The 12,292-nt window shown below is 30.0% G+C and overlaps 1 protein-coding gene across 1 annotated transcript in view; it reads right to left on the reverse strand.

The window, feature by feature from the left end:
* Positions 1-308: 308 nt before the first annotated feature.
* The window catches only part of LOC150082454 (proteolipid protein 2-like), a 219,331-nt gene continuing 207,347 nt past the window's right edge, over positions 309-12,292 (reverse strand). Inside the window, exon 7 of the transcript XR_016547223.1 lies at positions 309-351. The gene's annotated coding sequence lies outside the window, so the exon portion shown is untranslated. The remainder of the gene's footprint in view (positions 352-12,292) is intronic.

Below are 12,292 nucleotides of genomic sequence, written 5' to 3' on the forward strand. Positions count from 1 at the left end.
GGCCTTTGTCAAAGTTCCATTTAAGTACGATTTTGTTTTCTCAAATTAATGTTTCTCAGTTTAAAGTTTTTACCTTTATTTTACACGTGAAACTGAGTCAGTAATTTTGGAGCACATTGAGTCTTGGCTTATTGCTCATACTGCTGTTGTGTCAGTACATGTGACCACAAAATTTGCATATGCTTCATAGCTTTCTTCCTAGGTGCATTGGTTATTTTTTTTACAATGTTGTTTCATTATCAGCAAGCAAATTTTTGATATGGTTCACAAGTTTATGACATGTGTTACAACCTTATCTTTTTTGTTTGCTCAAGTACTATTCTTTTGGCTTCTGTTTTGTGAACATTCATTCTGTGAAAACCAAAAGAAAGAAATTAACCATTAATGACAAAGTTAAAATAACATAGGTCATGGAAGATGGATATGCAGTTTAAGTATGATGTGTTTAATTATGCGATTGTATTGTAAATACAAGTTGCAACTTCACATGATTTAATGATTACAATGATTATTGCAATTACACACTCAATATTGATAAATGTACAAAATTTTTTATTCAGTATAACCAAGCAGACAGTTCTTGCTAGCTTTAATTGTATATAACCCCCTAGTGAGGTGTAAACACTTGTCCCCAACACACATCAATATAGTTTCTCTTTATAGATAATGGTGCACTTTGTTATGCTGTACATTGTACTTTACATTTTATCATATCTTGCTGTCAAGTTTTTCAATGAATTTAATTGCCTTGGGCATACTTTTTGTAGAATAATGCGTTCCTCTTTGAAGGCAATATTTGCAAGAATTTCTGAGGAGCATTTACAGTAGTATATAATAAGTATTTATGAGTACATGTAGGTATTTATGTTTAGTATTATATGTTTTATTCAGTTTTTTTTCAATTATTATATGTTTAACTGAATAATTCATTTATTTTTTTTCTCGTCAGTATAGCTCTTCTACTGACAGTTGTGTTGGAATTGTCACTTACTGGTCATTTAATATTCTTATAATAATAAATATTTACTTATTATAATTATATGTGAGAAATTCAGATGTAGTTGCTGTATTCATAAGGTAATTAGCAGAACTGTGTGAAAACAAATTACTCCCCAGGGGAACTTAAAAGTAACCACTGAAAATTGGAACTTGGATAGTGATCTGTCTGCCTAAATTCAATATTTATTTAATATATGAGCCGAAAGAATTATATATTAAAAGGCCATGGGGAGGGCTCATGATTGGAATTTGTGGCATACAAAAAGTGAAAGGTTAAAAGCAGAAGAAAGATTTTTAAGCATTTTTAACTGTTCATAACTTGATAAACTCTTGTTAAATGTTCTTTTTTTTTTTTTTTTTTTTTTTTCAGTTTTCTAATTTTCATATTTAATCTAAATAAAGAACTGATAGAAATAATAAATACTTCCCATGATGGTGATGATGATTATTATTATTTCTTTAAATAGAAGAAAACTACAATAAAAAAATTTATTATTTATTTTTTTATTAGTTTGGGAGTGGAGTACACTTTTTTGTTTTTAGTTAATGATAAAATTTTAAAAATGGATTTCAGCTGCTCTTTTGTAAGACTAAATTTTAGTACTCAGCTATAGTTTTTTGGAGTGTGCATTATTTTATTTACATTAGATATATTATATACATAAATTTTATAAATAATGCTATGTGAGATTGTACATGGTGGGAACTCCAATTTTGCAATACATGAACTGTAGAGCTTCAATGCCTTATAATGGAGTGGATACTTGAAGTGCAGAACTTCAACATCTTGTAATGGAGTGGGAATTAGTGCTGTGTCTGTAATTATCTATACAGTATTCTAAATAGTTGCAGGGATACTAAAGCTAGCTGGGACTGTCTAGTACAATAAATAAATAAAAAAAAAAGTACAAAATGAAAACAAAACATAGTTAGCAACTTATTTTATTTTTAAAAAAAACTAAATGTATTTGTGTTTCATTGTATTTCTATATGTACAGGAAATATCTTCAGTATATTTTATTCAATATATTTCTAAATATACTGAAAAAAAAGCAATTTATACTAATAACAACAATTTATTTGCTCTAACAAAAACTAACATATTGGGGTATAGGTCCTGCAGGATTGTATGAATATCATCTGCCTTGCATTTTCCTTATGAATATGCTGTTTAAAATATCCATTTTTTAGTATTGAAATTTTTTCAATGCTGCTGCTGCTTCATATTTTAAAAGAAAATAAAGTATCTAACAGGGAAATATATCTTGAAAAAAAAAAGTGAATATTGGAAATAATACCTTTCAGAAAGTGAATATTGAAAATTCCTTTTAGAAAGTGAAGTAATACACCAATCAATAACAGAAACAAAAATTGTTTTTATAGATATGTTATAAAAAGGGCATTTTACAAGTTATGAAGGAGAATGAATAGCCAAAAAGAATCCCTTCTTTGTGCTAGTTATTTTCTGTATACCTGTTTTAATCATGAAATAAAGTTCAACGACATGAAAAAATATAAAAAATAAACTCAGACAAAGGAACGAAAAAAAAAGCAAGAGAACTGTTTTAAAACAAATGAAGCATATTCAGTAAAAACCAGAAACCCGACAAATTGGACAAAACTTGATTAACTGTATGACAATAGCATAATTTAACAAATAACAATTATAAATTCTAGCTTGATTTGATGAAACTGAGAAGAAAATGGATGAATAAAGTGAACTATTAATTAAAAACATGGACTGTAAAATAAAAACCCCTTATATAATAAATTACTGGACATATAAAATGAAATAAAAAGCACTAACATACATATAAAAATAAAATAATAAAATTACACATTTTACATTAGCTTTTGAAAAATGTATGTTGTCATTTTCAATTGCATAATTCCTTCCTAGCAGCTTCCTTAAAAACAAAAATATACTGCATAATCGTGGGATCACAGTCAGTGAAAGATAGGCCTCATTACATCAATCTGTTCATGGGCACCAGAAGCATAATGCAAGGTGGTGCAAGTTTGGATTTTGAAGTAATACACAATTTTTAATATTTTCATTAATTTATTGAAACCTTTAAACCAGTAGGTCCCAAACTGGGGTCCGCACACCTCTGGGAGTCTGTAGACCAGTTCCAGGGGGTCTGCGAAATGCCCCTATGGAGCTGGTCAAATTATTCATTCTATGTATAGCAAATTGATGATAAATAAAGTTCTTAATATATATTTATGTAAAAATAAGAATAAAGTTGAGTTGTTTTAAATATAAAACTTTGAATTTTCTTTTCAGAAAACCCAGTGTTCATACATATATATATATACACACACACACACACACACACACACACACACACACACACACACACACACACACACACACACACACACACACACACAGAAACAAATGCACATATATATATATATCTAGGGGGTCTGCAAACCTTTTTCATTTTTAAAAGGGTCCGTAGATTTCAATAGTTTGGGAACCATTTCTTAAACAATACAAATTTTACAAAAAAAAATTCTACATGAAACGAAACGTTGGCTCAGTTGTGCATGTAATGACTTAATTAAGATATTGCATGTATTCGAAAATTTGGTGAACAAAAAATGTATTCCCACATGCACCACCTTGCAAAATATGCTGCCGGTGCCCATGAATCTGTTGTTCCAGATGTTAACTCTCTCCATCACTTGATGATTCTTCCTGCCATAAATGAACTGTGATTATAGAATCTGCAAATTATGCATTGAATATGACACTGATATAGTTTCTTAGACATTTTTTTTTTTTTTTTTACTTTTTATCTTTAAATGTACCTCATTCCATAATCCAAGTACTGTATCATGACAGATTCCTCAGCCTCTTCACATAATATTTCCTATTTTTACAAAAGATGGTCTAGGAAATCAATATCTTAAAGTCATTTCTGACCTATTTCTTGCCTTCTTTTATGTCTCACTTACAGTGAGACCAAGTTGTTGTTGTTATTTGGTTTTTTAGGAGCATTAGCAACTAAGGCCATATTGCTCCGGGATATGCGGTGGTCATTTCCTGACCTTTCCGCATCCTCCGTATTTGGTGGTGACGGGCTCGATCCCCGGTCTAATCGAGAAGCGTGTGCTACGCACTGCTGCTCCTTCCCACCTGGCTATGGAGGCACCAGACCAAGTTGTATCCATCAATTCAGTCAGACACTGATTGATTCAGCAAGCGATCACAAATGTTCATTGGATCTAGGTTGTTCATATTTGCAGCACTAGCCCTGACATTAACAGAGATGAGGGAGTCCACATCCCCTCCTTTCAGTCTCTGTTTCTGCAGAGTGACATGAAGTGTTGTGTTAGAAAGAGGGGTAGGGAAAGAGAGCCCTCATTGAATGTCACTCTCGTCTGATATATTGTTTTAGTATAATGTCACCTATGTTATATGCTAACTGGTTGTCATGTGCTTCCCACAATGCCCTCTTTTCTTAAGGTGGATGCTGCTATGAGGAAGTTATACAGTCGAAAAACACACTGTACATCTGTTGAATCTATTGTGAAATTTGAGGTTTTAGTATTTTATTTCTGTATATCAGTGTTTTTAGTATAAATATCAGTGCTTTTATTATAAATATCTATGTTTTCTGATTTTATTTTATGTAACCAGTAATTTTATTGTGAAGAGTTTGTTTTGTTTTACAGGCTGCAGTACTTAATGAACATGTCACTTTTTATTTTCATTTGTTTTCTTTACAATCTGTTCAGCATATATTAGAATTTATAATATAATTCCTATTCCTGACTTTAGCAAGTTTTCCATTTGAAATAATTTAGACTTCCTGAAACATGGTTGAGAAGACATAAAGATCATTTCCTTTTCAGCTAAAAAGGACCTTCAGAGAGTAACAGTAACTGACTCTTTATAGAGCTAGGTAACTTATCTTCTGAACTAAGAAATATCTAGCTCTTCAGAGAGTTTGAAACACTAGCTGCTTATCTGCTCAAAAAAACTCTTAATGTCTTTCACTCTTTATGCTCATCTTGAAACCTCTCAAAAAGTTAACTATATATTAAAAAGAAAAGGTTCTAAAGGAGCTCTACAAATGTAATATAGGCATTTCAAATCACTTCTATCCAAGTAACTTGTGTTCTCTTTTCTTTTGCTATATATTTTTTCTCTCTCTACCTTTATAAGTGCCATATGCTACTGTGGCATTATGAGAGAGAGAGAGACCTTGCTTTGCTAGTGTCACAAGCTTTGTTACTATGGGGTCTTAGCACTGTATTCTGTTATCATACTTATTATATGATTTAAAATGAGTTGTCTAATGTATTTTTGTAATTATTTCTATATTCTTGTTGAAAGATGAAATTATCCTAAATGTAGCTAAGTTTCATGACGTCATAATCAGTCAGCTAAAGTTAATTTCTTTTTTTTATGTCATAATAATTTTAAATATTCTGGGAGATGTGCTAAATAATCCATTTCCTTTTGTCTTTTTTAAAAATAAAGAATTTAATGAAAATTTCTGAATTTATGGTTTATTATTATGATTCAGAGTTGTTTTCTGAGGGGGAGGGGATGCAAAATGTGCAATGCATGGCATTCCTGCACTTGAGGCTGAAGTAAATTGCTTTAAAATTGCCTTATACAATTGGCATACAGGTTTGAAAGTCCCATTTGAAGAAGGATGTGAACCTATTGGAATGGGTGAAGAGAAGAGCAACAAGTTTAGTAAAGTACATAAAAGGTTACAGGGTATTTAAAGCTTTAAATGGATATAGTACATTTAATTCTGATGGTATCCTTACTCTTTCTCAGAGAATACATATAAGGGAACACATTTAAATTCAAAAAGAATGGCTGTTGGATTAACGTGCAGAAATTTGCCTCCAGCCAGACATTGATTGATTATTTGAACAAACTTCTATCTGGTGTTGTGGAGGTGGGTAGTTTTAAAAATTTTTTAGAGGGAATGGAAAGATGTGTTGAGGTAGTGTTTTTTTTCTTCTTTTTTTTTGGCTGATGCTATATAAGTTTTCTTCACTGTATCATTTGCTAATAATAATGCTAGTCTAGATTTTTTAATTAATTATTTATTATTTTCATTTTCTTAATCTTTTAAAATTAAAATCAAAATTAGTTTATGATCATCCTTATGAATCAGACTCTAAATATAGTCTAAAGCTAAAATAATAACACAGTAAAAATCTAATCTGCTTCTACTTTCCTAAAACAATATATTCCTAAGGAGTGAAAAAAAAACAAAAACTTTGGTATGTGTTAAGCAGAAACATATCTTGTTCATATCTTGGTATAAAGCCTGGCTGTTCAAGCTTTGAGCTTGAATATCTTATCATATATATTTTTGATTTAGCATGAAGTGGAAAATAACAGATTTACTACATGTTCAATGTCAAATTATTATATGGTTCTACTTTTTCCTTCAACTTTTCAGTACTGAATTAGCTGGTCTTTAGAACTAAAATATTGTTTTTTGAGCCCTATATCTCTCCCCAGTCATAAATGACCTTAGAAAGGATGCAGAATGTGCAAACAGAATTAGTTTTAAAAATTCTTTACAAGATGTAAAAGGAACATTGTTTTTATATTCTAAAAGAATGAAACAGCTTGTTTATTCTTTTAGAATATAGAAACAATATTTCTATATTTCTATGTTTATACTTGCAAGTGATGCAAGAAAGCAAGTTCATCAGCCCAGCATCAGCCAAAAAAAAAAAAAATCCCATTTCACTTATCCATCCCATCCAATAGTTTGTCTAGTTCATCTTTGAATTTATTCAAGCTATCCACTTCCACAATAACAGATGGCAGTTGTACCAGCAATCAATTGCCCACTGGCTAAAGGCAAACTTCTGCACATCTATTCTGCAACCATCCTTCCTTGATTTGAATTGATACCCCTTCACATGCATAGTCTGAAGAAGAATCCCATCAACATAAAGCTTATCCATTCAAAGCATTAAGTCAGGTCATCTCATATGTGCCTAGTCTCCAGATAGCACATTTGCAGAACTGAAGCTTTTTTTGGTAAGAGCCCCCCCACTGTTCCCCTCACCAATCTTATTGCTCTTCTGTGTACTTGTTCCAACAGCTCTACATCCTTCCTAAAATGAGGCCTCAAGACCTGTATGCAGTACTCAAGATGTGGTCCAACCATTGCCTTTTACAATGGGATAATCACCTCCTTATCCCTGCTGGCAAATTCCTGTATATCATTGACACGAGCTGTCCTGGCATGTTGTGATGTATATATTTACATGCATTATGACAATATATTTACAAATTGGTCTGACTATATTTTTAAATAGTTCTTTAACTCTATACTGAAAGTTTTCAGAATTATAATTACTGAATAATTATACAGTGGTATTTTAAGGATGGATTATCCTTCACCTTACTTCAGATTTTTTAGTATAATTTTAAAAAGGTTATGCATATTGCAGTTTTTCAATCACTAAAACAATAGAGGTTTATTGCAGCTAATTTTCTTTGTTTTTCTATTAAAAAATTAGGTTTTTCTATTAACAAATGGAGAAAATTAACTGCAATGAATTTGCATTATTTCTTCACAGTGAAAGATACATATACAAAGTATACTCATTCTTGACTGAAGAGCGTGAAAAAAAATCTTAATAACAATAATTTTAATGATAATTTTAATAATAATTTCCTTAACATGGGAATACATTCAAGTCTTAATGGTGGAAAGTCAGTCTTTGTCACTGGAAGAACTAAAGTTATCAAGGTGGCAATTGGACACAGACATGCACACATTTTTAAATTACTTTATTGTCTATATTGAAATATACTTTTACAAGCTTTACTGTTTTGCCATGTAGGGCAAACAGGGTCCAGTATTAGAGGTTAAAGATACACTTAACCTCTGCCATATGTGTTAATTGGAAGTTACTGTTCCACACACTGCTTGTTTTTCATTTAAGACTCTATACACTATACCAGATAGGCATCTGTTTGCCAATAGAGGCCTCTTGTTATCTGATAACAGATCAGTAAGACTCAAAACAGCTGTCATGACTGCTTTGAATTTTAGACAAATAACAGTCACCAAAAAGGATGAATCCACTATATGTATATTTATATAAAACAATATTAGGTTGATTTGTGGATAATAGTGTGGATTACATCTCTGATATAATCATAAGCTTGTCACTCGAGGGACCAAAGCATCTCCAAAATGTAAATTGAATGCAGAGATGTATACAGTATTCTAAATAAAATTAATTGAATTAATACTTTATTATTAGAGAATTATAAATTATTATAGAATTAATAATTTATTATTAAAGAATTATTAATTATTATAGAATTAATATTTTATTATTAGAGAATTGTTATGGAATTAATATTTTATCAATAGAACAGTTAAGGTAGAAAAGAAATAAATATGAAATTAATTACATTAAAGCTGTATATGAACTTTAATTAAATAAAATACTTTTCAGAATCCTTTTAGGATACCTGAATGTTTTTATTTGACTGAATTTTCTTTTTTTGACTGAATTTTCTTTTTTTTTTTATTTAAGGTTAGCTTAATATGATATTGTGACTCAAAATTTTGAGTTATAGAATAAAGAAGTTTCACTTAAACATAGATAATTTAGGACATGATTCATATCTCAGGATAAACTATATAGACAGCTGCAATTTTGTGCTTCCTATAAAATTCAAATTAGGTCAAAATATCTTAAAACAATTGCATTGGTTTCATAATGTGGGGGAATCACAATGAGCTGTATCAGTATTATAATGCTTAATAGTGTATACCAAGGTATTATGAGAGATCATTATCATCATGCTAAGGCTTTGTCTTTCAAACAATCTGTGGCTTTTTTCCATCTATTGAACTTTTTATCAGAAGTGGATAAAAGTGCAGCTCTCTATTTTTATTTCTTTGTATTTTCTTTTAACTCAGCTAAATAATTTCCCTCATGATAAGTCACTGGACTCCAGGAAGGTTAAGATGATTAACAATAAGCTTTTATTTATTTCTTTAAAATATTATTTATATCTATATAAAATATTTTTGTGTTATTCTGACAAGAAGAATAAGATGTATTTCATCTGATCAGAGAATATTTTCTTAATGGAATTTAGAATTTAAACCTTTTATGTTGTGTATTTAAATATATTTGTTTTGAAGTTGAAATTTAAATCTTTTCTATGTATTTAAATATATTTATTGTTATACATACTTTTGATCAGTTTATGTTGCTGAACACAGCAAAATCAGTACAGCATTTCTGGCGATGTAAAATGTTTGCATCCAAATTAGCTTAGCCCTGATTAATTTTTTTAATGTTTTTAAAGTTCGCGGCTAATAGTCCCTAAGAAAAGTAAGGTTTCCATGTTTTTTTAAATATTTTATAACAATTTATTACTACTTTAACTAATCAAGAAACCCATATGCATTTTACTGGAGATCCATAAGAAAATAGCACAAATTTCTTAGGAGTTTTGGTATTCCATTCCATTTTACGTTATCCATTATTTTTCTAGTTTCATAGGGGGAATGAAATAGAGACAGACAGGGCTAATTGGTTAATATTTAAGAAAGTTATACATTTAAAACAATATAAAAGATTTGTGTTTAAATAAAAGAATAAATTTAGGATTTTGGAGCCAGGTGGAATACTTTTTGGGCCCATATGGTATAAAAATACACAATTATATACAGGGTTGTCAAGACTTTTCAGTGTGTGGATGCAAAAAAAAAAAAAAAAAAAGCCATTCCTCATAATCATGAACAAGTCTGCATTCATTTTGCTGTTTTCCATTTTGTGATCAGGCTTCCATATTAACATGGCTCTAATTATATACACCTATCTGTATAAAATATTACAAAGTTTTTTTTTTGTTTAATTAACTTTGTAATACATTGTAAGCAAATGAACTCAATGTCAAGAAGGTTAGTTCTTGACAGCATGCCTCAGAGTTTAGAGGGCCCCTAAATTCTGTGACCCTAAGCAACTACTTACTCTGCTTATTGTTAAATCAGCCATTGAGCATGAGGCTTAGGTAAAATGCCATAAGTGGATGATAAAGTGATAACACTGGATCAGAAAATAATAAAAAATAAACAGAGACATTTTTTTCTTTTCTGGTATATTATTTCTAAAGGAACATATTTAATGTTGTTTAAAAAAAAATAGTTGTATTTTCCTTTACAGTTGTATAACTGCATTTATTGAACAGTTGTATTTATTGACTTATGGTCTACCCAAAAATATAATCCAAAGTATAAAAACTGCAAAAAATCTCTGATTTATCAAAGTATGCTTCTGGTCACTATAAACTGTTTCAATAGGAATCAGTGATTTGGCTAACTAAAAAACCCTCTTTGCTGAGAGAAATAAAAAGATGAATGGTGGAATGAATATTTAAAAACCTATGTATTTGTCATTGTCATATTTTCTTATTCATTTTTAATATAATACTAATTTGCAGTTGACTTCATATTTATGAATTAACACTTCACTAAATATGAGAGAGATATTATTAGATTAACAAGAAAGAAAAATGGAATTATTTAAAGATAGGAAAATGCTGAATAGACTTCACTAAATGAACTTATTTACAAAATATAGTGATGAACACAAATAGACACACAAACAAGAAACAAAAATAACTAACAAGACATTAGTGTAGATTGAGACCAAATGCATTTTGACAAGCTCATAATACTTATCCTCATATTACTAAATGCAAAATCACAGAAATTTGCATAACAGGTGACATGGGGTATTTGATACATCACTTAATTATGAAAAGTAATTCTTTTCTTTTTAGAATTTTTTTTTACATGATTATTTACTATTTAGTCAAAAATGGTTGAATTTTTATTAGTTGTACAGAAATACATACACATTTCTTTTGCACACGATTACTAGCAATTACTAATTTAATCTTATTTGACACATAAATTCTTGAATGTTTTCTTTAACAGAAACACACTGGTTGCAGTATACTCTATATCTAAAATTTATTGTACACTTCACTGTTTATTACTATGAAATTCCACTGGTTTTATACATATACTGTAATGCTATCCACTTTCTATCCATTCATAACCAATAACAGATAAAATAGTATTTTCTTGAACATTCTTATGTACAGTATCATGTAAAATAATTTACAGTACCCCCAGATATTGTACTGAGCAGTTCTTAAACTTTCAGAAATTAGATAAAAATTAAATAAATCTAACTGAGCCTTTGCACTATTTAGAAAATCTTCAAAAAATTAAATTTAATAAAGTTATAATTAGTAATTTGGTTTTCATATGAACTTAAAAGAAAAGTTTTATTGCTTTCTGAAAAACAATGTTGTGTGTGTGGGTGTGTGTGTGATTATGAAAAAAAGAACTTGCTTCAAATTTTCATCTTAAGTGATAAAACTCAGTGTGGAGTATGAAAAGTGTCCATTGGAAGTGTAAAGAGGAAGAAACTCAACTTTCAAATTGATTTGCATCTTCTAAGTGTATTTCCTTTCACCTCACTCCTCTTAAGAAATATTCTATGTTACGGACTTGTTGAAGTATTTTCAGGAGGGCAGGTGAAGGAAATGGCTTGATTTCTTTATTAACTCCTTTCTTCAGTGCTCTCCATAGTGATAATCTAGTCTTGGTAAAAGAAGTTTACATGGGATGAGGTATGACAACAAGAGATATGAAAGAGTCAGGAAAATTGTACACGTTTGCTAGACATGGTTACTGCTATGGACTAGTATCAAGGATGCAGAAGATTCCAAAGTAGCTCCAGTTCACTTCTTTGTATACTTTACACCAGTGTTGCCAACTTCTCCAAAAGTTGTGTTGCAATGATTGTCCTTACAGGTATCATAATCATTAATTTTCTCTAAAACTCTCATCTCATATAGGAACCACATTACTTATAAATACTCAGTACTTATTTAACATTATTTGCACACAAATATGTGAAAATAACTTGTGGGGCATCTGAATACCTCTACATGCTTAATTAACTTATTAAAGACATGCATGCACATGCACACACACATACACATACACATATATACACACACATACAAATGTACATAATATGCCTTGATTGTTGAGACCTTCAGAGATTTTATAGAATTGCTTGAACCGTTATAAGAAACTGAACTTTGATCTTGTATAGGTAAGAACTTCAAAATGTACAACTATTGTTTGTATATTATATCTATATATACTGGTTTTTCATCTATAAATATTGCAGTTATTTAATCTTAGGACTATGTGCACCGATACACACATACATTTAATAA

Source organism: Mastigoproctus giganteus, chromosome 7, assembly GCF_048544385.1.
Source record: "Mastigoproctus giganteus isolate SK-2022 chromosome 7, ASM4854438v1, whole genome shotgun sequence".
NCBI lineage: Eukaryota > Metazoa > Arthropoda > Arachnida > Uropygi > Thelyphonidae > Mastigoproctus > Mastigoproctus giganteus.